A 26,522-nucleotide genomic window follows, 5' to 3' on the forward strand; every position below is an offset into this window, starting at 1 on the left:
AAGAAAAATTATATAATAATCCCCAGTTATTTAATTAAATGGCTTCTATAACTAAGCCTTACATAAATGGTTGGTAATACTACTGGTAATACTTCTGCAAGTGCATGGCGTTCCAGGTCTGTGGGACTGCTTCTCCACTAAGCCGAGCTAATTTGAAATTTCCCTCATGCAAAACTTCCACGATCTGATAAGGTCCTTCCCAGTTCAGACCTAAAGCGCCGTCCTTAGGATCCTTGTTTGCCAAAAAGACCCTTCGGAGAACTAGGTCGCCCAATCCATAACTAAGTCTTTTGACCTTAGAATTAAAATAACGAGTGATTATCTATTGATAGTGCGCAAGTTGTAACTGTGAATCCTCTCACTTTTCATCGATTAGGTCAAGAGACACATTAAGTAACTCATCATTCCGCTCCTGGCTGAATGTCCTTAGTTTGTGCGTGGCTACCTTTGCTTCGACAGGAAGGATGACCTCACTTCCGAAGGTCAAGGAGAAAGGAGTATGTCCCATGGAAGTCGTGTGGGAAGTTCGGTATGCCCAAAGTACTTGCGGGAGCTGCTCGTACCATACTCCTTTGGCCTCATCTAACCTTTTCTTAAGACTCGCCTTTAGGGTCCTATTCACAGCCTCGACCTGTCCATTGGCCTATGGATATGCAACCGAAGAAAAACTTTTAATAACTCCGTGCTTTTTACAGAAATTGATGAAGATATCACTGTCAAACTGGGTTCCATTATCTGACACGATCTTTTTAGGAAGCCCAAATCGACATACAATGTTTTTCACCACAAGGTCCTGGACTCTCTTTGAAGTGATGGTTGCCAAAGGCTCGGCCTCTACCCACTTCGTGAAATAATCAATTGCTACCACCGCGTAGCGAACTCATCCCTTTCCCATAGGTAAGGATCCTATAAAGTCAATTCCCCATACTGCAAATGGCCACGGGGATGAGGTCATCGTTAGCTCTATTGGAGCAACTCGTGCGACTGTGGCGAAGCACTGGCATTTGTCGCATTTCTGAACATGGGAGATGGAATCTTTTGTTAAAGTGGGAAAAAAATAACCCTGCCTTAATATTTTTAAAGCTAGGTTTTGCCCCCAGCATGATCTCCACAAAAGCCTTCATGCACCTCTTGCAGAATGGTTTTAGCCTCCTCAAGCAGAACACACCGTAGAAGAGGTAGTGAATGGCCACGTCGGTATAATGTTCCATCCACAATCACATACCTCGGAGCTTGATAGAGTATTTTTCTCGCGTCCTTTCTTTCCACAGGTAACCTTCCTGTTGTAAGATATTCCACTATGGGGGTCATCCAGGTCGGCCTAGTGTCAATCATCTTGACCTCTACCATTTTTTCTGCCATGCTGGGACTTTTCAAGAATTCCACCAGTACTACATTCAAAGTCTCAGCTTCCTTGGTGGTGGCAAGTCTTGCCAATGTGTCAGCATTAGAGTTCTGCTCGTGAAGTATCTGTTCAACAATATTGTATTCAAACTCTGATAGCTCTCCCTTTACCTTAGCTAGATAAGTCGCCATCTTGGTACCACGGGCTTGATATTCTCCCAACACCTGATTGACCACGAGCTGGGAATCGCTATAACACTAGACGACCCTTGCTTTTAATTCCTTTGCCACTCTAAGTCTGGCTAACAAAGCTTCATATTTGGCTTCATTGTTGGATGCTTCAAACCTGAATCTCAAAGCTGTATGGAATCGATGCCCCTCTTGAGAGATTAGTATGATTCCAGCTCCGGACCCATTCTCGTTAGATGATCTGTCCATGAATATTCTCCACAACTCCTGCACCGGTTCCTTCAAAAACTCCTCTTGAAATTCAGTACATTCAGCCACAAAATCAGTGAAGGCCTGACTTTTGATCGAGGTCCGTGGTACGTATAGTATCTCGAACTTGCTGAGTTCAACCGCCCATTTTAGAAGACGTCCCGACGTTTCAGGTTTTTTCAATACCTGCCTTAGAGGTTGGTCGGTCATGACGTTGATTGAATGGGACTGGAAGTATGGTCTAAGCTTCCTGGAAGCTAATATCAGGCAGAATGCTATCTTTTCTATCAGCGGGTACCGTGATTCAGCCCCGAGAAGTCTTTTGCTTACATAGTACACTGGTTTTTGAGCACGGTCTTCTTCCCGAACTAACACGGCGCGACTGCATTTTCTGTCATGGCCAAATAAAGGAACAGGGGCTCTCCAGATACAGGCTTAGACAATACTGGGGGCTTGGCCAAATGCGTCTTTAGGTCGAGGAATGCCTGCTCGCACTCCTCAGTCCATTCAAATTTCTTATTTCCCCTGAGTAAGTTGTAGAATGGCAAACACTTGTCAGTGGACTTTGAAATAAATTGGTTTAGCGCTGCCACCTTTCCAGTCAGGCTCTGAACTTCTTTACGCGAGTTGGGCGAAGGCATATCCAATAATGACCTGATTTTATCTGGGTTCACCTCTATCCCCCTTGTATTGACTATGAATCCCAGAAACTTTCCCGACGCCACTCCAAAAGTACATTTCTGGGGATTCAGCCTCATATTATATTTCCTCAAGATTTCGAAACATTCATTTAGATCAAAAACATGGTTATTGGCAGTCTTGGATTTGACTAGCACATCATTGACATACACTTCAATATTTTTCCCGATTTGACCAATGAACATTCTATTGACTAACAGTTGGTAGGTAGCCCCGGTATTCTTCAGCCCGAAGGGCATAACTTTATAACAATGCACATTTGTTGGAGTCATGAAACTAGTATGCTCTTGGTCTGCAAGATTCATCACGATCTGGTTATATCCAGAGTACGCATCCATAAAGGACATGAGCTCGTGTCCCTTGATGGCGTCTACCAACTGATCAATTCTCGGCAATGGGAAGCAATCCTTAGGACAGGCTTTATTCAGGTCAGAGAAATCAATGCAGGTCTGCCATTTTCTGTTTGGCTTCGAGACCAGGAAAAGATTCGCAACCCAGATCAGATATTTTTCCTCATGAATGAACCTGCACTTTAATAACCGAGCAACTTCTTCTTCCAATGCCTCAGCTCGGACTGTTCCCAAATGTCTCTATTTTTGGGATTTCGCAGGCACGCTTTTATCCAAGTTTAGGGTGTGCATGATCACACTCGGGCTTATTCCCACCATGTCTTCATGAGACCAGGCGAACACATCTAGATTCCCTTGTAAAAATTTAACTAGCTCCTTTTTCCTATCATCGCCAAGATTTTTCCCAATCTTAACGACTCTTGAAGGGTCTTTGGGATCTATATTTATCTACTCAAGCTCCTCAATAGCTTGGAGCTCAGACCTGTCCTCGCCCATTCGTGGGTCGATATCATCACTTGGGGCGACGTCTTTATCCTTTTTTTCTTGAGGTTCTTCCCTCCCGGAGGTAACTTCCACTTCCTGGGACTCCTCACCTCCGTCACTTATGGCCATTGCTTGCTGCCCGGGTTGTGTTTTTCCCTTCATGGAATGCTATAGCATTCCCTGGTAGCGAGCTGATCGCCTCTGATAGTGCATATTCCCGCAGATGAGGGGAATTTGATTGCTAGGTGGTGGATAGAGGTTATGGCCTCAAACGCCATCAACGCAGGTCGGCCCAAAATCGCATTGTAAGTTGCTGGACATTCGATGACCACAAACTCAAGAAGCTTGGAGACAGTCTGTGGACCTTCGCCCAATGTTACCACTAATTTGATCATTTCGATAGCTGCCGACCCTTCACCAAAAAACCCATATAGAATCATGGAAGTTGCCTTTAGCTCGGTTATAGACAATCCCATTTTTTCTAGGGTTGACCTAAAGAGTAGATTCACAGAACTTCCATTATCTATTAGTTTCCTCCTAACTCTCCGGTTGGCGAGTTGAACTATTATGACTAGAGGATCGTTATGTGGGAACTGGACATGGCTAGTATCTTCCTTCGTAAAAATGATTGGTTGTTTTTCCCATCGCTGTTGTTTTGATAAACGTTGTTCCGAGGCAAACTCTACTCTGTTATGGGATTTCAGTTCGTTGATATATCTCTTTTGGGCACGTCTGCTTGTGCCTGCCAGATGAGGTCCTCCCGAAATGGTGACTATCTCTCATCCTGTTATCGGAGGAGGATTGTCCTGATTCACATGAGCTCCGACTTGATTCACTAGAGCTTTCGGAGCTGATGGAGTGCTTTGTCCAGCGAGCCGACCGAGAGCTGTTCGATTCCAGGCGTACTAAGCCAAAGGTTCTACCCTGATGAGAGTCTCGATCTCATCCTTTAGGTGCTGCAGTCATCATTATTATGATCGATATCATTGTGGAATCGACAGAATTTTGAAGGATCTCTCTTCGCACTTTGATTATTTAACAGTTCTGGTTTCTTCCACGGAAGGCGAGCAGAATTTTCCAAGAAGATGCATTCTCTAGTATCCGTGAGATCGGTATATGCTGTGTAGACCGGTTTATATTTCTCCACGAACTTGTTTTTCTTTGTTCCGTTCTGGCCACCCTCACCATTTTCCTTTCTCTTATTATTTCCCCCTTGGTTATTCTGGGCAACGATTTGAGCCGTAGCTGCTACATCCATTACCGCTCCAACGAGCTGGACAGGGACTTGGCTGGTTTCTGCGACAGAAGCTCGCGCCTCTTCTAGGTTATCCCACCTTTGAGCTCGGTTCAAGAACTCATCCATAGTACTAACTCCTTTCCTTTGTAGCTCTTGCCATAGGTCACCTCCAACAAGGATTCCCGTCCTCACTGCCATGAGCTTAGAACTCTCGTCGGCATCTCTAGCCCGCGCAACAACATTGGCGAACCTACTTAGGTATGCTTTCAATGATTCACCAGGATGCTGCTTTACAGTTGCTAGAGAGTCAGCCTTAATCCAAGCTGCTTGAGAAGCCCTGAATGCTCTCATGAAATCGGCAGAAAAACTCTTCCACGAGCTGATTGAATGCCTCTTGTACTATTTGAACCACTGCCTAGCTAGCCCAATCAGAGTTGAGGGGAATATTAGGCATCTTAGCTCGGGCCCGATGTTGTGGGCAATCATCATGGTGTTGAACATCCCCAAATGGTCAGATGGATCTCCATCTCCGTCAAAATTTTACAAATGTGGCATCCTGAAACCCTATGGATATGCAGTCGCCGCAATATTTGGGGCGAAAAGCTCGAGCTCATCCTCTGAATTGGACTCATCTTTCTCTTTTTTTTACAGGAGCCTTTTCATTAGCTCCTTCATCTGAGCTAACCTTTCGAGGGTTGGGTCCTTGGTTCCTTGGTTATTCTAGGGCTGTTCAACAGCTCTCGTCCCATCGTACGCGTTCAGCGAGTTGTAGTCCTTCCAAGTTCGGGCTTGGTTTGGTGGGACATTTCCGTTATCACGTACTTAGGAAGGACCTTCCCCTTGACGAGTGTAACTAAATCCTTCATTTTGAGTTGAATTTCTTCTTTGTGAGTTTAGGAGATCTCACAGATCAGGTTGTGGATCGAATCAAGGACTTTGAGCCGAATTCAGGTGATTTCTCAGATCACCTTCAGACCTGCCACTTCGATGGCTTTCCGTCCAATAACTTCCATTAGCGAAGCTTACTGCTCATGGTTGAGGCTGAAGATCTGGATTATTGACACATGTCCGTGGGACATAAGTAGGGGCAGACAGAGGAGGATTTCTCCTGTTGTCCCCATAAGCAGGAATGTCCCGTGCAGAACAAGGCGGTGTCGAATGTCTTATGGGTGATGTGCCTGACTGGTGAGGCAATTCTTGTCCCATCAGAGTGAACTAAATTAGCCCTCGGTCGTTCCACTCCACCATTTCTAACTCTTTGTGTCTGGAAATTCGATCATGACGTAGGAAGGTAGGTCAGAACATTTTGTCTCTGTGAGCTTGCTCTGACTCCTCCTCGTGGGTTGCCATGGGTATTCCCAGGCATGTGCGACGGTGGTACCAAACTTGGGGTCGTGGTTCTAACAGATCGACTGACCTGCCGATGACCTTGGGAGGGCCACTAGGCTGAGCATTTTGGCGATCTCGCGCTGTGGGCACAGAGCTTAGGGTGGCAGTTCTTACTGACCGACTTGGTTTGGATCGGTTATTCCTGTGGGACTTATGAGACCCACTTTGCCTCTTTCTGACATTAAAGTCGGTTGCAAGATGGGGTAACCGATCCAAAACCTCCTCGATTTGCCTGTATGCCTTAGTAAGATGGCTCCTTAATTGCATGTTTTCCAGTTCTACTATAGTTAAGTAGTCTGGGTTTGGATTCTGTGGCAATGACGCCGAACTCCCAATATCGTTGTGGCCCACCGGTTTCTTTCCCGGTCATTGCTGAACTTCAGGGCCATGTTCATTTGAAACAGCGGTATGGTGGGCCCTCTGCCCTGTTGGTTTTTATTGATCAAATCAGAGATTATACACAGCAGAACAACAATCAAATTGTTAATTTAATCCCACAAGATTTCTAGATCTACTTCTTCACATGCATATATATATTGAATCAAAGACATGAATAGAAAATTACTTCAGGTCCTTCCTTGCTGCTATCTTTTTGTATGGAAAAATCCTTGAGATCTCACACCAAGATCTTCCAAAATGTTCTCAACACACAAAGAGCGAGTGTGGGCTCGCTATACAAAATAATAGGCAAAATCTATTTATCAGATGTTCTCAACACATGAGATCTGATAAAATTTGGACCTAGGTTTTGAGAAGAACAGTGACTTTTGTTTGTATCACTGTTCTCTTTCTCTGAGAGAGATTTCAAGATATTTTTCCATCCTTGAAAAGTTACGTTCTGAAAAACTGATATCCCATATTTAATATATCCAATATATTAAAATTAAAATATTAGTTATTTTAAACAATTTGAAAATAACTAATCAGTCATCATATATTGTTTAAATAATAATATTTTAATCATATTACAATATCTCATTATTTATTTAATATTTAAATAACAAAAATTGTAGAGCCAAGAAACTGCTCAGAGTCTCTTATGCATGTAGCACAGTGACTGTGCACTGTGCTACACGTGTACCACATGCCAGGTATAACATGTGATTTTTCCCAATTTTTTCTTATTATTTAAATACCAAAAATCCCAAAAATAAATTAATTCAAAATTAATTATATTTTTGTTAAATCAAATAATTAATTAATTACACATAATTATACAATAATTATGTTTGATGCATAGAAAAATATTTTACTTATCAAATAAGTCCTTTTGCCCATTTTTGTATTTACCTTTGTCAGTGTTTTTTTGAGCCATTTCAGGGACCAGGACCTATAACATTAAGCTCCAATAAATTGACACTAAATAATTAAACTCTTTAATTATAATAGTTAATTTATTAATTATGATATTTCTCCACTATAAATTCAGAATTGCACTCTTTATGTTATAGATAGACTTTTACTGAAATCTTATCTTAAGTCGTCCATTGATATAACCATCTTACAATAGTTCAACCCTCTAATTAATTAGTTCATAAATTAGAATGGAAGAATTACCATTTTACCTTTCTAATTTACTTCTTATTCCTTAAGTACCATTAATTTACTAGTGAATAATTAATCTATAATCTAATTATAGATTTGAGCTCAAAATCATCCAGTTCCAGAATTAACCCTTAAGGGAACTAATATATGATCTGTTAGGAAATATTAGATTCCGTATTGTTGATACATGTTCCCAGCCATCCATGATATTAAATCTCCAAACAAAAGTCATTAGCCTCATTCTTTGAAGAGACCTGAACAAATGAATCAAAATATTTAATAAACATGAACAAGAGTTCATGAACACTCAGGATTTAGGTTGATCTATAAATGATCATTAGTTATGATATGAATTATAATTCTTTATTGTTAAATGGTTTTTTGGATAAAGACTTTATTTCATATCAGTCCATGTCATATATAATCATATTATATAAAGCACCTTTACCGAGATGTCTTACCACATCAATAATCCGAATCTAGATTATTTGTATAATTATGATACTCAGTAAATCGTACTTACAACTCCAATTAAAGAATTCCATAACTTTAATTTGTTGTTGTTGACTATTTTTATTCATTCATGTGATCTTAATTCTATTGTACTAATACATGCTCACATCCTCAATAATGAATATGTAATTTTTCTGATATTTACAAAATTATTCAAACAATCATTTAACAATCTAAATATAACAATAATAATAAACCATTGTATTTATTTATTCACAGAAAAAATAAATGTCTTTTACATGCTTTTAGGACACACTCCTATAAATCTCCCACTTGTACTTAAAGAAAGTGAGGCATTTCTCTCAATCCTATGTTTCGTACATGACCCTCGAATTGCTTTGCAGGAAGCGTCTTCGTGAACGAGTCTGCCAGGTTGTGCTCTGATGCGATTTTCAGAATGGACACATCTCCTGTATGTATGATTTCTCTGAATAAGTGGTATTTGTGCTTTATATGTTTTCCCCTCTTATGGGTTCTTGGTTCTTTAGAATTAGCCACTGCTCCACTGTTGTCACAGTAAAGAACAAGTGCTTTCTCCACTTCTGGAACCACTTCCAGATCTATGTAGAACTTTTTCAGCCAAACTGCTTCTTTAGCTACTTCACAAGCTGCTATGTATTCAGCTTCCATGGTAGAATCAACTATACTGGATTGCTTAATGCTTCTCCAGACAACTGCTCCACCACCAAGAGTGAATATTGACCCAGAAGTAGACTTTCTACTATCCTTGTCAGATTGAAAATCTGAGTCAGTGTATCCAGTAGGTTCGAGGTCACTACCCGAATATACTAGCATATAGTCTCTTGTTCTGCTGAGACACTTGAGAATATGTTTTACCGCAATCCACTGTTCCAAACCTGGATTTGATTGATAATTGCTGACAATCCTTACTGCATAACATATGTCAGGTCTAGTACATAACATTGCATACATTAGGCTCCCTACAGCTGATGCATAGGGATACTTTCTCATATCCTCTTGCTTTTGTGGTGTCTTTGGACACTGATCTTTGCAAAGAGTAATTCCATGTGTGCTCGGCAATTGACCCTTTTTGGAATTCTCCATAGAGAATCTTTCAAGCACTTTATCAATATAATTTGCTTGTGAAAGTGCTAAGAGCTTGTTCTTTCTATCTCTTAGAATTTTAATGCCTAGAACATAGCTTGCTTCTCCCAAATCTTTCATTTGGAATTTGTCAGCCAACTATTTCTTTACATTTGATAATGTCTCTATATCATTCCCAATGAGTAGGATATCATCAACATAAAGAACTAAGAAAACCACAACTTTCCCTTTGATGTATTTATAAACATATGCTTCGTCAACATTTTGTTCGAAACCATATGTTTTAATAGTTTCATCAAATGTTAAGTTCCAAGATCTTGATGCTTGTTTCAATCCATATATGGATTTCAACAACTTGCATACCTTTTGATCTTGATCCTTCTTAATAAAGCCTTCTGGTTGTTCCATATAAATGGTTTCATCAAGGTGCCCATTCAGAAAGGCTGTCTTGACGTCCATTTGCCATATCTCGTAATCATAGATGGCAACTATGGATAAAAGTATGTAAATGAACTTAAGCATGGCCACAGGAGAAATGTTTTCTTCATAGTCCACACCCTCTCTCTGTGTGCAGCCTTTGGCCACAAGACTTGCTTTATAGGTCTCTCCCTTTCCATCTGCACCCCTTTTCTTCTTGTAGATCCATTTACATCCAATGGCATTAACATTGTCAGGCAGATCTACAAGTTCCCGGACTGAATTGGAATACATTGATTCCATTTCTTGATTCATGGCATCTTGCCACTTATCAACATCAGGGTCTTCCATTGCTTCTTTAAAAGTCAATGGATCGTCCTTTTCAGTATCTGATATAAGAACGTGTGCCTCATGTTTGTAGCGAATAGTTTGTCTCACAATCCTCCCACTACGACGTTGCATTGGTTTTTCCTTTTAAGGAATTGTGGTTTCTTTGGTTGTTTTATCATTAACTGACGAAGAAGATGGAGATGAAATTTTATCTGTCATTAGTTCCTCTAAAACTACTTTGCTCCGAGATTTAAAATTATTCATATAGTCGTGTTCTAAAAAGGTTGCATTCGTCGAAACAAATACCTTTTGATCACTTGGGCTATATAAATATCCACCTCTTGTTTATGGAGCATAGCCCACAAATATACACACTTCAAACCTTGAATCCAGTTTTCCAGATTTAGGTCTTAGCACATGAGCAGGACAACCCCAAATACGGAAATGTCTCAAACTAGGTTTACTTCCATTCCATAGTTCTAGTGGTAATTTTGTCACAGCTTTGGACGAAACTACATTCAAAATGTAGTTAGCTGTTTGAAGTGCATATCCCCACAACAATAAGGGAAGTGAAGAGTAGCTTAACATAGACCTGACCATGTCAAACAGGGTCCACTTTCTTCTCTCTGAAACTTTGTTTTGTTGTGGTGTTCCAGGTGCTGTGAGTTGGGATAGAATTCCATGCTCTAGCAAGAAATCTTTGAATTCAAAATCCAAATATTCACCACCACGATTAGATCGGAGTGTTTTTAAAGATTTACCCAATTGCTTCTCAACTAAGGCTTTGAAGTCTTTAAACCTATCAAAAGTTTCTGACTTCTTAAGCATTAGGTAAACATGACCGTATCTAGAATACTCGTTAGTAAATGTGACAAAATATTCATAACCACCTCGAGCTTGAATGTTAATTGGACCACATACATCACTATGTATAAGCTCTAGTGGTTCTTTGGCTCTATTTGTTAGGAGTGTGTCCTAAAAGCATGTAAAGACATTTGTTTTTTCTGTGAATAAATAAATACAATGGTTTATTATTATTGTCATATTTAGATTGTTAAATTATTGTTTGAATAATTTTGTAAATATCAGAAAAATTCCATATTCATTATTGAGGATGTGATCTTGTATTAGTACGAGAGAATTAAGATCACATGAATGAATAAAAATGGTCAACAACGACAAATTAAAGTTATGGAATTCTTTAATTGGAGTTGTAAGTACGGTTTACTGAGTATCATAATGATACAAATAATCTAGATTCGGATTATTGATGTGGTAAGACATCTAGGTAAAGGTGCTTTATATAATATGATTATATATGACATGGATCGATGTGAATTAAAGTCTTTATCCAAAAACCATTTAACAATAAAGACTTGTAATTCATATCATAACAGATGATCATTTATAGATCAACCTAAATCCTGAGTGTTCATGAACTCCTGTTCATGTTTATTAAATCTTTTGATTCACTCGTTAAGGTCTCTTCAAAGAATGAGGCTAATGACTTTTGTTTTGGAGATTTAATATCATGGATGGCTGGGAACATGTATCAACAACACGGAATCTAATCTTTCCTAACAGATCGTATATTAGTTCCCTTAAGGGTTAATTCTGGAACTGAATGATTTTGAGCTCAAATCTATAATTAGATTATAGATTAATTATTCACTAGTGAATTAATGGTACTTAAGGAATAAGAAATAAATTAGAAAGGTTAAATGGTAATTCTTCCATTCTAATTTATGAACTAATTAATTAGAGGGTTGAACTATTGTAAGATGGTTATATCAATGGACGACTTAAGAAAAAGATTTCTGTAAAAGTATATCTATAACATAAAGAGTGCAATTCTGAATTTATAGTGGAGAAATATCATAATTAATAAATTAACTATTATAATTAAAGAGTTTAATTATTTAGTTTCAATTTATTGGAGCTTAATGTTATAGGTCCATGGTCCCCAGAATGGCTCAAACAATCACTGTCAAAGGCAAATACAAAAATAGGTAAAAAGGACTTATGTGATAAGTAAAATATTTTTCTATGTATCAAACATAATTATTGTTTAATTATGTGTAATTAATTAATTAAGAATTAATTAATTATTTGATTTAACAAAAATATAATTAATTTTGAATTAATTTATTTTTGGGATTTTTGGTATTTAAATAATAATAATAATTGGGAAAAATCACATGCATGCACATGCATGTGGTACACGTGTGGCACAGTGCACATGCACTGTGCTACACGCATAAGAGATAGACTTGGTCTCTTGATTCCACAATTTTAGTTATTTAAATATTAAATAAATAATGAGATATTTTGATTTGATTTAAATATTATTATTTAAACAAAAATCTGATAACTGATCAGTTATTTTGAATTTGTTTAAAATAACAAATATTTTAATATATTGGATATTATTAAATATTGGATATCAGTTTTCACAGAACGTAAGTCTTCAGGGATAGAAAAATATCTTGGATTCTCTCAGAGAAAAAGATCAGTGACAAAACAAAGGTCATTGTTCTTCACAAAACCTAGGTCCAAACTTTATCAGGTCTCATGTGAGAATATCTGATAAATAGTTATTGCCTATTATTTGTATAGCGAGCCCACACTCGTTCTTTGGGTGACTGAGAACATTTTGGAAGATCTTGGTGTGAGATCTCAAGGATTCAGCCATACGAAAAGATAGCAGCAAGGAAGGACCTGAGGTAATGTTTCTATTCTTGTCCTTGATTCAATATATATATGAGTGTGAAGAAGTAGATCTAGAAATCTTATGGGATTAATCTGACAATTTGATTGTTGTTCCGCTGCGCATAATCTCTGATTTGATCAATAAAAACCAACACTATTTCCCTTCGAAGTGAAATGTCGTTTAGTCAATTTTCCTTCTAAACAGGATTCACAAACCGGTAGGGTTCCAACTGTTAGTTCCCTTAAAGGTCCATCTTTAGTTAACCGGTTTATCCTATCTAGACTAATATGACCTAATCTTAAGTGCCATAGATACGTGTCATTTTCTTTAGAAACCTTTTGTCTTTTGTTACTTTGTGGATTAGCTACTTTGAATAATTAAGAATTATTGAGCGATATTTCAATTGGATTAAGCATGTACAGTCCGTCCTTTGTTTTGCATGAAAAATATTGTTCCCATTCTTTGAAATAAAAATCACATTATTATAAAAAGAAATGCCAAAATTTGGTCATGTAACAAAGACAAAGAAATAATGTTTCTAGTAATTTCAGGAATAAATAGCACATTATTCAAAACTAAAAATTTGTTCTTAAAATTTAAACGGGCTGTTCCACATGCTTTAGCTGAAACAAGTGCTCCACTTCCCACTCTCATAGTCATCTCTCCTTACTCCAACTGCTTTGCGGACTCAAGCATCTGTAAACAAGAAAAAACATGGTTAGTGGAACCAGAATCAACTATCCATGATAATTTATCTTGTTCCACTATACAAGCTTCGAGTACAAGTAAATCTAATTTACCTTTTTTTTTCTCTTTTAGCTCGGCGAGATACTTTGGACAGTTTCTCTTCCAATGACCATCAACATTACAATGGAAACACTTTCCTTTGGGTGCCTTTTGTTTGGGGTCATTGTTCTTTTTGTTCTCGGGTGCCTTGGATGACTTCTTTGCCTTTTTCGGATTGTCCTTTTTAGGTTTGCAGTCATTGTTATTGCTTTTCCTTTTCTTCTTAGAAGAAGATGGTTTTGCTTCAGCCTGACTTGAGATGGTCTTATTCAAATACTCAAAAGTTTGCAATTCATTCAGCAATTGTGTCATGTTAAATTCCAATTTGTTCATGACATAATTTGTTGTGAATGTTGAAAAAGTAGGAGTTAAAGACTCAAGTATAATGCTTACTTGTGTCTTTTCATCCATGACGGCTCCATGCGTCTCAGCTTCATGAGGTACACTGATCATGTTCAAAACATGCTCACACACAGATTGACCTTTTTTCATCTTAGCATTCATGTAGGTTCTAGTAGCCTCATGACGACTTTGGTTAGATGGTCGCCCAAACATTTCCTTAAGAGATTCTAGTATCTCAAAAGCAGTTTCCATGGATTCATGCTTTGTTCGTAAGACATCACTCATGCTTACAAGCATATAGCACTTAGCTTTGTTATTGGATTGAATCCATGCATCAAATTTGTCCCGAACATGTTTCAGGGCATTGGTGCCAGGTTCTTCAAGACATTCCTCGTTTAGGAAAAACTTGTGGTTTTTGCTAACCAACAACAGATTCATATTTGATTTCCATTTTATGAAGTTATCACCAGTTAATTTTTCTTGTGCGATCAAAGCAGTGATGAGATTTCTAAAGATAGACATATTCTGAATAAAATAAAAAATACAAATATTATTATTATATTTAGAAAAATAAATATCAAAGTTTCGGAAATTAAACGTGATGTATGAACACAATTAAAACACATAAAATAAAGATTAATTTCCACGATAAAATTTTCTAACAATTAAAATGTCGCCTTAGGGTCGGTCAAATTAATTTTAGAGAATTTATAAGACATTCTTATCTTTATTGTTTAAAACTTAAAATAGCTCTTTATTTTCTCTTTTAAACATTAAAGTACTACTTAGTTTGGTCAAGTTATGATTATCCACTGCAAAAGCTTAATCATAGCTTTGTGAGTGTAACCCATTATTTTGGAGGTCATGACTTAACTTAGGACATGCCGCCTTAGGGTCGGTCAAGCCTAAAATACATCATTAGTTCCTATCTTTGTAAGAAATAAAACCTTGCTATTAATATGTCTAGACACCTTCCTTAAGGGGATGAAAACAAAGTCGTCGCGAGGCGCTATTCATATCTCACGGTGTTATATTAATAATGGAGACCACGGGTTATGTTTGAGATATCAACCCTCTTCCACTCAGTATTTTGAAATAAGTGTTTTTAACCTAATTAATTCCAAATTAGTTATAACATCTATAAACCTTATGAACATAATTAAAATTGGAAAGAAAGCGAGTTTCTAGGTCCATATCCAATTTTAAATTACCAATTATGTTCATCTAAACTTTACTAATTTTTTTTTTTAAAAATAAAGTTCGTTTAAAGAAATTAAGTCATAAAGACTTAAAAAAATGGTGTGATATTTTACCAAGTTTTCAAAAAATAAAACTAAGTAATTTATATGTAATTGATTTCGCAAAATAATTCATATAAACATATATGACAATCCTAATAATCATGTTTCTACAAATGAGATGCATGATTATGACTATGTGGGTTTTTATGTATGGCATAAAATGCATGAACATGTTATCAATCACATGAAAATAATTATTTAAATAAATAAATAAACAATAAATGTTGAACCGGGTGATTTTGGGTATTTCTAATTTTACAACCACTTTATAAAATTAAAAATTAAAATAAAACCGCCTTGATCTCCATCGGGCTTCTTTACTTTACTATCGGTAGGATATGTGTCGTTGTTGGTCCAAAATAATAATAAGAAAACAATTTTCTAATTATTTTGATTAATTAAAACAAACTTTTATATAATCATAATTTTTTATTTTTCTTTTTAATTAAAACAACTAAAATTAGAAACTGAAATATTTAATTAAAATCTGTTATTTTTAAAATTAAATTTTGAAATAAGATTTTCAAAAGGTTTGTTAGGATAACAAAATTATCACATTATATAAATATCAACTTTCTAATAAATAGGATATTTAACATTTTAAAATTTTAAAAAATAATAGAATAATTTCAGATTAAACAAAAAAAATTATGGACCACCAGGACGGGGACACGTGGCGTCAAACGAGGCTGCCGGGTTGTACGGAACCATACAGATCCGTACGACCTCCCGGCAGCGGCTCGGAGGGCGGCCTCGAAGGAGGGGTGGCTGAATTGTGAATCACGAGCTCCGTTCTGACTTTTGTGTGATCAGAATTACAATTTTATGGTGTCAAAAACCAAATAAAATTACATAAATCCTATGCCCTTTAATGGCTTACACAATGATCTAATCATAAACAAATTCTAACCAAAATTCACCATACAATTAATGATACAACATTCTCATGCATTCAATCATATTAAGCCATCCATTCATTCATCAAAATAAATAAATGCATAAAAGTAAACCCACACAGATTCAATATATATATATATGTGTGAAGATGTTTCTGGTACTATTTTTTGGTTTTTATTGATCAATTCAGAGATTATACGCAGCGGAACAACAATCAAAGTGTTAATTTAATCCCACAAGATTTCTAGATCTACTTCTTCACATGCATATATATATATATATTGAATCAAAGACATGAATAGAAAATTACCTCAGGTCCTTCCTTGCTGCTATCTTTTTGTATGGAAAAATCCTTAAGATATCACACCAAGATCTTCCAAAATGTTCTCAGCACACAAAGAACGAGTGTGGGCTAGCTATAAAAAATAATAGGCAAAGTCTATTTATCATATGTTCTCAACACATGAGATCTGATAAAATTTGGACCTACATTTCGAGAAGAACAGTGACTTTTGTTTGGATCTGATGAACACTAATGCCCCTACTGCTTTTATGGATCTGATGAACAGAGTGTTCAAGGATTTTCTGGACCAGTTTGTGATCGTCTTCATCGATGATATTCTGGTATATTCTCAGTCTGAGTCAAAGCATGAGCATCATCTAAGGTTGGTTCTACAGAGACTGAGGGAACACAGATTGGTTGCAAAGTTCAAGAAATGTGAGTTTTGGTTATCTCAGGTATCCTTTCTTGGGCATATTGTCAGTAAGGAGGGGATTAAAGTAGATCCAGCAAAGATTGAAGCGGTCAGAGATTGGCCAAGGCCAAAGAATGCTTCTAAGGTTAGAAGTTTCGTTGGATTGGCAGGGTATTATAGGCGTTTCATGGAAGGGTTCTCAAAGATTGCTTCTGCATTGACTGAACTGACACGCAAGAGCCAGAGATTTGTGTGGTCAGATAAGTGTGAGAACAACTTCCAGGAACTGAAGCAGAGATTGATTACAGCTCCGATTCTGAGTCTTCCAACAAATTAGGAGAAGTTTGTGATTTATTGTGATGCTTCTCATCAGGGTTTGGGCTGTGTTCTGATGCAATTAGAGAAGGTAATTGCTTATGCTTCTCGTCAGTTGAAGGAGTATGAAAAGAGATATCCCACCCATGATTTAGAGTTGGCGGCAGTGGTTTTTTCTTTAAAGATATGGAGACATTATCTTTATGGAGAGAAGTGTGAGATCTATACAGACCATAAGAGCCTGAAGTACTTCTTCACTCAGAAAGATTTGAATATGAGACAAAGGCGTTGGCTGGAGTTAGTGAAAGATTATGATTGTGAGATTCTGTATCATCCAGGAAAGGCCAACGTGGTAGGTGATGCTTTAAGCCAGAAGGGTCCGGGACAGATTTATGGCATGAGGCTAATAGCCAGGGAGTTAGCAGATGATATGACCAGAGTTGGTATAGAGTTGCTGGTGGGCCAGATGGCTAATATTTCGCTATAGTCTACACTGTTGGAGAGAATTAAGGAGGGTTAGCTGAGTGATCAACAGCTGATCAAGATCAGAGAGGATGCTCTGGTTGGAGCATCCAGAGATTATACAGTGTCTGAGATAGGCTTGTTGAGATACAAGGGGCGGATATGTGTTCCGCTAGACACTGCTTTGAGGCGAGAGATTCTGGATGAATCTCATACTACACCTTACTCTTTGCATCCAGGCACCACGAAGATGTATCAGGATGTGAGATCATTGTATTGGTGGTCGGGGATGAAGAGAGATGTAGTGGAGTATGTGGCTAAGTGCTTGACATGTCAACAGGTCAAGGCTGAGCATCAGAGGGTGGCAGGGTTATTGCAGCCTCTGGATATCCTAGAGTGGAAGTGGGAAGACATCACGATGGATTTTGTGGTGGGCTTACCCAGGACTGTTGGCCAGCGTGATTCTATTTGGGTGATAGTGGATCGCTACACCAAGTCAGCTCACTTTTTGCCAGTGAGGACTACTTATACAGTTGATCAGTATGCAGATCTCTATGTGAGAGAGATCGTGCGCCTTAATGGAGCATCGAGGTCGATCGTGTCAGATCGGGACCCCACTTTTACTTCCAAGTTCTAGGGGAGTTTATAGAAAGCCATGGGTACACAGTTGAAGTTCAGTACTGCTTATCATCCTCAGACAGATGGACAATCTGAGAGGACAATCTAGATATTGGAGGACATGCTGCGAGCATGTGTGCTAGACTTTGGTCGATCTTGGAGTAAGTATCTACCTTTGATAGAGTTCTCCTACAACAACAGTTATCAGTCTCCATTCGAGTTGCACCTTATGAGATGCTGTATGGTAGGAAGTGCAGATCTCCCATTCATTGGGATGAGACAGGTGAAAGGAGATACTTGGGTCCTGAGGCAGTTCAGAGGACCAGTGAGGCCATTGAAAAGATTAAAGCTCGGATGCTCACTTCTCAGAGTAGACAGAAGAGCTATGCAGATCCCAAGCGCATGAATGTGGAGTTCCAAGTGGGAGACTATGTTTTCCTTAGAGTCTCGCCATGGAAAGGGGTGAGAAGGTTTGGGAAGAAGGGCAAGATGAGTCCTAGATTTGTAGGTCCATTTTAGATCCTGGAGAGGATTGGTCAAGTGGCTTTCAGATTGGCTTTGCCTCCGGCGTTGTCAGCCGTGCATAATGTATTCCATGTTTCAGCTCTTCGGAGGTATGTATCTGATGTGAATCATATTTTGAGCTATGAAGATCTGGAGCTAGAGCTAGATCTCTCATTTGAGGAGCAGCCAATTCAGATACTTGACAGAAAGGATAAGGTCCTCACGAATAAGACGATACCTTTGGTTAAGGTATTGTGGAGAAACAACAAGGTCGAGGAAGCGACCTGGGAGCTGGACTCAGATATGCAGAATCAGTATCTCGAGCTGTTCAGGTAAATTTCGAGGACGAAATTTCTATAAGGAGGGGATAGTTGTAATGCCCCGAAATCCCTAATGTGGTTTAATGGCTGGATTAGTAGGCCGGGAGGGCCATAACTGTTTAATTATGCCATTAAATGATAATATGCATGTTTATGTGAATTATATTATAATATGATGTTAAATGCATGCATGCGGGTCCACATTTCATGACATGGGTATTTTGGTAATTTGGCCCGTTGAGGGCATAACTGTATATTTGTATGCATGTCGATGATATATTGTTGAGGCCACATTATAATGTGGATTTTTTCGAGCTATTCAGCATGAGACGATCTTTGAATATTAAGTAGCGGTTTAGTCATAACGGGAGTAAGTTAGAGGCTCGGGGTGAGTCTCGGGATGTTTTAATGATTAGAGCGTTGCCGGGAAAAAAATGGTAACAGAATATGAATTATTGGTATTTGAGAATATCGAGAATAGTGGGAATTGGAGAGCGTTAATTATGATTAACGAAATAGGTGAAAGATGACAATTTTACCCTTGGGGAGACTTTAGAAGCTTTAAATGACCTAGGGGCATTAGGGCCATTTGGCTTAGGATATATATGATTTTGGTTGGCTGTAGAAACATACATAACAAAAACAGAGCAAGGTTTGCTCTTCACGTACATCACCTTCCCTCTATCTTCCTTTGAAGTTTTTGGTCCCAAATTGAAGAATCAATCTAGGAAATCAAAGTTTGGAGGTTATAGACTTAGTTCATCTATTAAGGAGGATTCAAAACCAGCTGGAGGTAAGAAATTGTCCATGAATTCCAAGTATTACTCTGTTTTTCTTTTAGTTTTCAGCCTATAGATTTTGATGTGGATAGTTGGAATCAATGGGAGTTTTTGTGTATGATTGATTGGGTTTTGGTGAGATGTATATGAGGTTTAGGGGTTGAATTGGATGTTTTGGTAGGGTTTGGGATTGGTTTGGAAGGTTGGTTTAAGGGGGAATCACAAGGAGGGAAAATCAGAGGAGTTGCTGGTCTGAAGTTGGCGCCCCAGCGCTATGCAGGGCAGAGAATGGCCCTCTCTGTTTCTGGGGCAGCACCCCAGCGCTGGTTGGCAGCGCCTAGGCTCTAGGTCAGTTTCAGGGAATGTAATTTTTAGGGCTCGGGATGGTTTTTAACGCTCGAGGGTTGGTTCCTTTACCCCTTTTGAGTAGTTTGAGAGTCCCGGGAGTGAGGGATTGATCCCGGGAGTGTGGTTTAGATTGTGAACCATTCATTGATTTACTTTATTAATGGTTTCTAATTGGTTATGATTAGGTAACCGCTAAGGAATCTAAAGGTTGATCGTTCTCAAGGGTCGTTCTTATAATATTTCTCGCTCGAACCCGAGGTAAGAAAACTGCACCCTGTGTATATGACATGCATGATTGTTGTTGAGGTATGTTGGTTGATAAATGTGGACATTGATTGCATATTAAATGCTAGTGAATATTGTTTACTTGTATATGGTACTGACTAGTCAGGGATACTGACCTAAGAGTCAGAAACGGCATAAGCGTCCTGAACGCAAGGCCGAATGAAGATTAGATCTAATCGATATAAGCGTTGAATGACTCTAAGGCATTAACGCTGGACCGACCCTAAGGTCGATGAATTTTATAAGCGCTTGGTTAGTCTATGAATAGTTACTCAGAGCCAGGGCCAAAGGCCTAGGTGACTGTTTGTCACATGGCTAGGGAATTGTGTTCCATGGTTGTGACTCTATGGTCATGAGGTAGGTTATGTTGATGACTAGTCATCATGCACCTAACCTGTTCAAGCTAGTGAAATGATCACTTATCTTTAAAGCCTCGGTGGCCCTATCGTCACATGGCTATTGGGAACTGAACCCACTTTTGTGACTTTTCCAATTGTCACTCCTCTATTTGGACTGAAAGTCCTGAATGATTATTATGATCATTATTGATATTATATCATGCTATATTGTGTTTTCTTGCTGGGCCTTGGCTCATGGGTGCTATATGGTGCTAGTAAAGGGAAAGAAATGCTCACCCAACCTTGAGTGGAGAGCTTAGGTGGTGATGTGTACATATGCGGCCGCTTGACCACCACGACCAAGGAGTTCTTAGAGGAACTAGGGGGTTTACCCTATTTTCGTCGCTTAGGTCGACGGGTTTGTAAATTTGAAATAGTAATGACCATTTTGAGTTGTAAATAGTTTGTAAAAGATTTTATGGGCCCATGAACATTTTTATGTACTTAATAAAGTATATCCTTTTCTTTTTACTGGTTTTTCACCTTAGCCTATTAATAGCACTTAGATGCACGTTTTTAACCAAAGGACTCGGGTAGCGGGTCAAATTTCTGGTTCACCGTTCACAGTAACTGTCCTGGGGTAACTAGGGCATTAGAATTGGGTCAGACAAGTGTATGACGCGCTCCTAATTAGCCTAACCATATTGACTAGCGCTCAGCGCACTATTGCAGCCCTTGACTTATAAGTCAATTTTTTCGACCAACGCACAACGTACTATTGTTGTTCTTGAGTTATAAGTCAAGTCTTTCCATTAAGATAAGCATATATCATATAACAAATATCCAGGTATAGAGCATTCATCATTCTTAAACGACAATCACATGCATAATCATAATCATGCACATTTACAAGGCCCATGCCCTATTCATATCCATGTTTAACAATCCGGGCCAAGCTCTAATCATATATATCACATACTGAGTGCAGTTTTCTTACCTTTGGTCCAAGCACAGGTTAATAATGAATGACCCTCGAGCACAATCCTGGTTTCAAGCCCCTAGCGATAACCATGTCACAACCAAGTATATAATCACATCAATAACGAACAAATAAAGGAAAATGGACCGAGTCCTAGCCTCTGGGATGTCGAATTCTACTAAACTGGGTAGTATGATCGATCTCGAGCCCTTAGGTTTGAGTTCCTGCACTCAAAAGCTCCCCGGGGCTCAAAAACCCTTCAAGCGTCGTTGCCCAAACAAAAAAGCTGCGGCCCACCCCAAGTCAGAGAGCCCAAGGCTCTCCCTTGCTTCCACCCACGCTGCGGCGCGCCTCAACAAGCATCGCAACTCAAATGGCCAGAAGGCACCTGCTTCTCCCTGAGTTCGAGAGAGACACGACGCCCCAAGAACAGGGCCGCGACTCGGCATGAAAACTCTATTTTCTCAAGTCAAATCCCTCCGAAAACCTATCCAAACATATCTAAATCTCAAAAGTAAAGTTCTCAGTCAACTCAACAGCTCAAAACCATCAAAACCCATGTTACAAACAATTCAAAAACTCATAAAAACCATAAAATCCAATCCAAGCATAAGGAAACAAAACTCAGAAACTTAAATCTTAAATTGCCTCTGATTAAGTTGTTTTCCAACTAAATCCCTTGGCTATCATGCTTCTAATCTTTCCTTGAATCGTTATGACTCTAACCTTGCTTGAATTTGAGCTCTAGAAATCGAGTTTCTTTCGAAAACGCTAACAAGCTAAAATGAGAGAATGGAGGAGAGAACGAGAGAGTTTTCTATATTATACGATTATGATAGGTTACTTAAGGTTCAAGTAACCTTAAGCAAACCCCAAGGCTCGGGGTACCCAAAAACGTCCCCGAGGGAAAAACGGTCAAAATCCCCAGAACTCCCTCCTAATCTCACTAACTCCAAATATATATCCTTGAATATTTATTCCCATTACTCAATAACCTGGTAATGTACTAAATACCCCAAATACCCATTAACTCACCCCGAGTGGAGTATTGGTCCCTTTGTGACTTTCCCGCTAGCTTAATCCCTAGGGTCGCCTCATGCCGAGTAACCCAAAGATATCCACATAATAACATGGTCTCACACATATATCACATATATGCACATATGCTCCAAGTATACTCGTAACAGGCCAAATTATGAAAGTTGCCTTTTTAATAAGAAACGGGCCCACATTCATATTTAATACACCTAAACATGCATATCTAGTAATATTAAACATGCATATCCACATTCATATTTAAATGGGAGATAATGAAGGTTTCAGCAGGGTATGTGGTTGGGCCGCGGCCCTGTTCTTGTGCACCGTGGCCCAGGCTTGATGAAGGAGGAGGCTTGCTGTTTGGGCAGTTAAGGCTGCGGCGCCACGTAAGAGCGCTGCGATGCTAGGAATAGGCAGAGATGGGTTCGACCTTTATTTGGAAGCGGGCCACGATACAGGTCTGGTGTGGGGCTGCGACGCTTAAGGGCATTTTTGGCCAGAATTGTGTTTTAATTATGGGAACTCAAACCTAAGGACTTGGGATCATTCCTACTACCTGGTTTATTAGGATTCGATGTCTTAGAGGCTAAGTCTTGGTCTGGGAACCTTTTATTACTCATTTTATTTATGGGATTTCATAATTGGTTATGATTAGGTGACCGCTAAGGGGCTTAAGGATCGATCGTTCTCAAGGGTCGTTGGTTTACTATTTCACGCTTGAACTAGAGGTAAGAAAACTACACCCAGTATGTGACATGCATGGTTATTGATTAGGCATGTTGAGTGCTCTATATATGGACATAAATTGCATTGTAAATGCATATCAACTTTGCTTATTTGTGAATGGTACTAACTTATAAGTCAGGGAACGACATTGATGTTTAGTATTGGTTGTGAAGCTATGACTTATCAGTCAAGATCAGGGACAGTATTGAGCACTAGTCGTATGGTATAGACTTAAGAGTCAAGAGCGACATTAATGTGTTTAACGCAGGTCGAAATGATTAGATCTAATCAACATGAGCATGAAATGCTTGGCCAACCTTAACATCAAAGAAAACTAAAAGTGCTTGTCTGGTCTAAAGGCCAGTTACTTAGAGCCAAGGCTAAAAGTTCAGGTGACTGAAACGTCACATGGCTAGAAGGGTGCGAGACCCCAGAGACAGACTTATCTGTCATCTATACAGAGATAGACTTATTAGTCATCTATACAAAGATAAACTTATTAGACATTCATACAGAGATAGACTTATCAGTCATCTATACAGAGATAGACTTATCAGTCATCTATACAGAGATAGACATATCAGTCATCTATACAGAGATAGACTTATCAGTCATCTATACAGAGATAGACTTATAAGTCATCTATACAGATATAGACTTATCAGTCATCTATACAGATATACACTTATTAGTCATCGATTATATATCTATATGGTATACATGCAGTAATAAGTTTTCTTGCTGAGCCTTGGCTCAGGGGTGCTATCTGGTGAAGGTAAAGGAAAAGAAAAGCTCACCTAGCCTTGAGTGGAGAGCTTTGGTGGAAATGTGTACATATGCAGCCGCTTGACAACCACGGCCAAGGTATTTCTAAGAGGAACTAGGGGTTAACCCTATTTTTGCCGCTTAGGTTGGCGGGTTGTAACTTTTATACTATAATGACTCTTTTGGATTGTAAATAACTTTGTAAACACTTTTATGGGCCCATATGCAGTTTAATGTTTTAAATAAAATATATCCATTCCTTTTAACCGAGATTTTCATCCTGGCCTATTAATAACACCTAGAAGCATGTTTATAACCTAATGACTCGTTTAGCGAGTTAAGCACTATTTAAAGTCCACAGTAACGATCTTGGAGTAACCATGGCATTACAATAGAGGCTTAGAAAATGAATTTTGCTGTAGAGAGAGTCTATAACCCTAAAGCATCAAAAGTAGATCTTCTGATTTGCAGTTCATCTCCAGATCTCCTCTTTTCAACTCTTACTTAACATTCATTTTATAGGCTCAATCATGTCACTTATTTAATTAAAAAATCCATAAAATAATAGGTAATATCATGCTTTAGGTTGAACTTTTCATGGGCTTTAGGCCCGTGAAAATTTTCATTTAATTATAAGCCCGTTGGACTAAAAATCAAGGTATGTATTATTTTCTATTGATTAATTAATTAAATAATTATTTAAATCCTTTATCAAATTAATTATTTATAATTTGAACCTTGATTTAAAATTATTTATTAATTTAGACACCAATTTGACTTAATTAATAAATCAGCCATAAAATCTATTTTCTTGTCAAAATTGTATAACTATGTGAAACTATCCAAAATTGACCTGGTCAACTTTTATAATTCTAATTGATAATTAAATCAATTAATTGAGACTATCTAGATGATTTTATCCAAGGTACAGTGGGGACCATGGGCCTATGAAATCAAGCTCCAATATGTTATCATAAATTTAACAAATAAATTCACTAACTTATTAATTCCTCGCGACTCCACTGTAGACTCAGAATTGCTCTCTTGAATTCATAGAACACTCTATAAGAAATATTGATACGCTATTACTTATCCATTGTTACAACCATAATTATCACTCAATCCTCTATAGACGGTCTACAATGAGATGAGACTGAAATACCATTTTACCCTTCATTGTATTTTATCCTTAAAACACTTAGTTCCTTGTAAATGATATTTCAGTAAATTAATATTAATTACTGAAATGAGATCTCTATCATTTAGAACCTCAAAACAAACTAAAAAGAAACCATCATTTTACTTCTTCATCATAAGCTATAGATGTTCATATCTATGATTAACACTCCCACTCAATTATACTATCGAGTTCCCAAGATGTAATTATGGGCTAGTCCATAGGGTAAGCTGGTAACGAACATGTAACGCCCTACTACCTTAGAGTCGTTACTAAGTGAGTTTAAAACAGAAATTGTGCATTTAATTGACTCAAAGTGGTTTCTAAACCAAAAGTGTGATAAAACCAGATTTTAAGGCTGTACTCTTTGAAAATGTTTAGCTTCATTGAAAACGTTAAGTATCAAACACCTGGGATCCCAAAAATAAGGTTTACAAAATATTTACAACTCAAAATAGATTTACAACAGGTTTGACTATCAAAAGAATGAGTTAATACAGCCATTTACAAAATGCCCCCAACCAAAGCAGTCGGGCAGGCCGAACATGTACGCGCCGCCCCCACGCTCTCCATACTCATGGCCGGCAGACTGACTCCTTGCTTTTACCTGCCACACGGAGCACCCGTGAGCCGAAGCCCAGCAAGAAAACCCAAATAGCACATAACATATGCAAATATTATAACTGGCATAATTCACAGATATATAGGAAAATCATTAGATTAAACAAGCACGGCCATGCCGCCCCAGAGGCCTTACCAAAGCTTGGGGTCTCGGTCCTCACCGTAGGATAACTCATGTATCCCTTGGGTCCCACCCTGGCTATAGCATCCCATGTGTTGAGCGTTACTTCCGGCCCCACTGCCGTACCCGGCCTTTGCCGCTCTTGGCCTTGCCGTTCATTCCATTATAATCACACATATCATACTCTATAAAATAACCATTCAAACATACAATAGTTCATCTAAGATTACACATTTGCACACAATACAAGCTAGGGCCGTGCCCTACAATCACACAATGGGCCCATGCCCTATTCTCGGGTGTTACGGTTTTCTTACCTGTATCCCTTGTTTTCCGATGCATCACAGTCACGAGCACAGTCCTCTAGCACGAGCCTCTCCGAAATCCTAGTCACAACACACATAAAACACTTTTAATACTAACCAAGCCCAAAACCACTTCCCGGGACCAATCCCGTACTCCCGGGACCTCTAAAACCTTAAAACAACACCCCGGAGACATCCCCCGAACCCCCGGAGCAAAAGCCTAAAAATGCCAAAAATGACATCCTGAAATTGGCCTTGTGCCGTGGCACCCAGCAGGTCA

This window comes from Humulus lupulus, chromosome 6 (genome assembly GCF_963169125.1).
Source record: "Humulus lupulus chromosome 6, drHumLupu1.1, whole genome shotgun sequence".
NCBI lineage: Eukaryota > Viridiplantae > Streptophyta > Magnoliopsida > Rosales > Cannabaceae > Humulus > Humulus lupulus.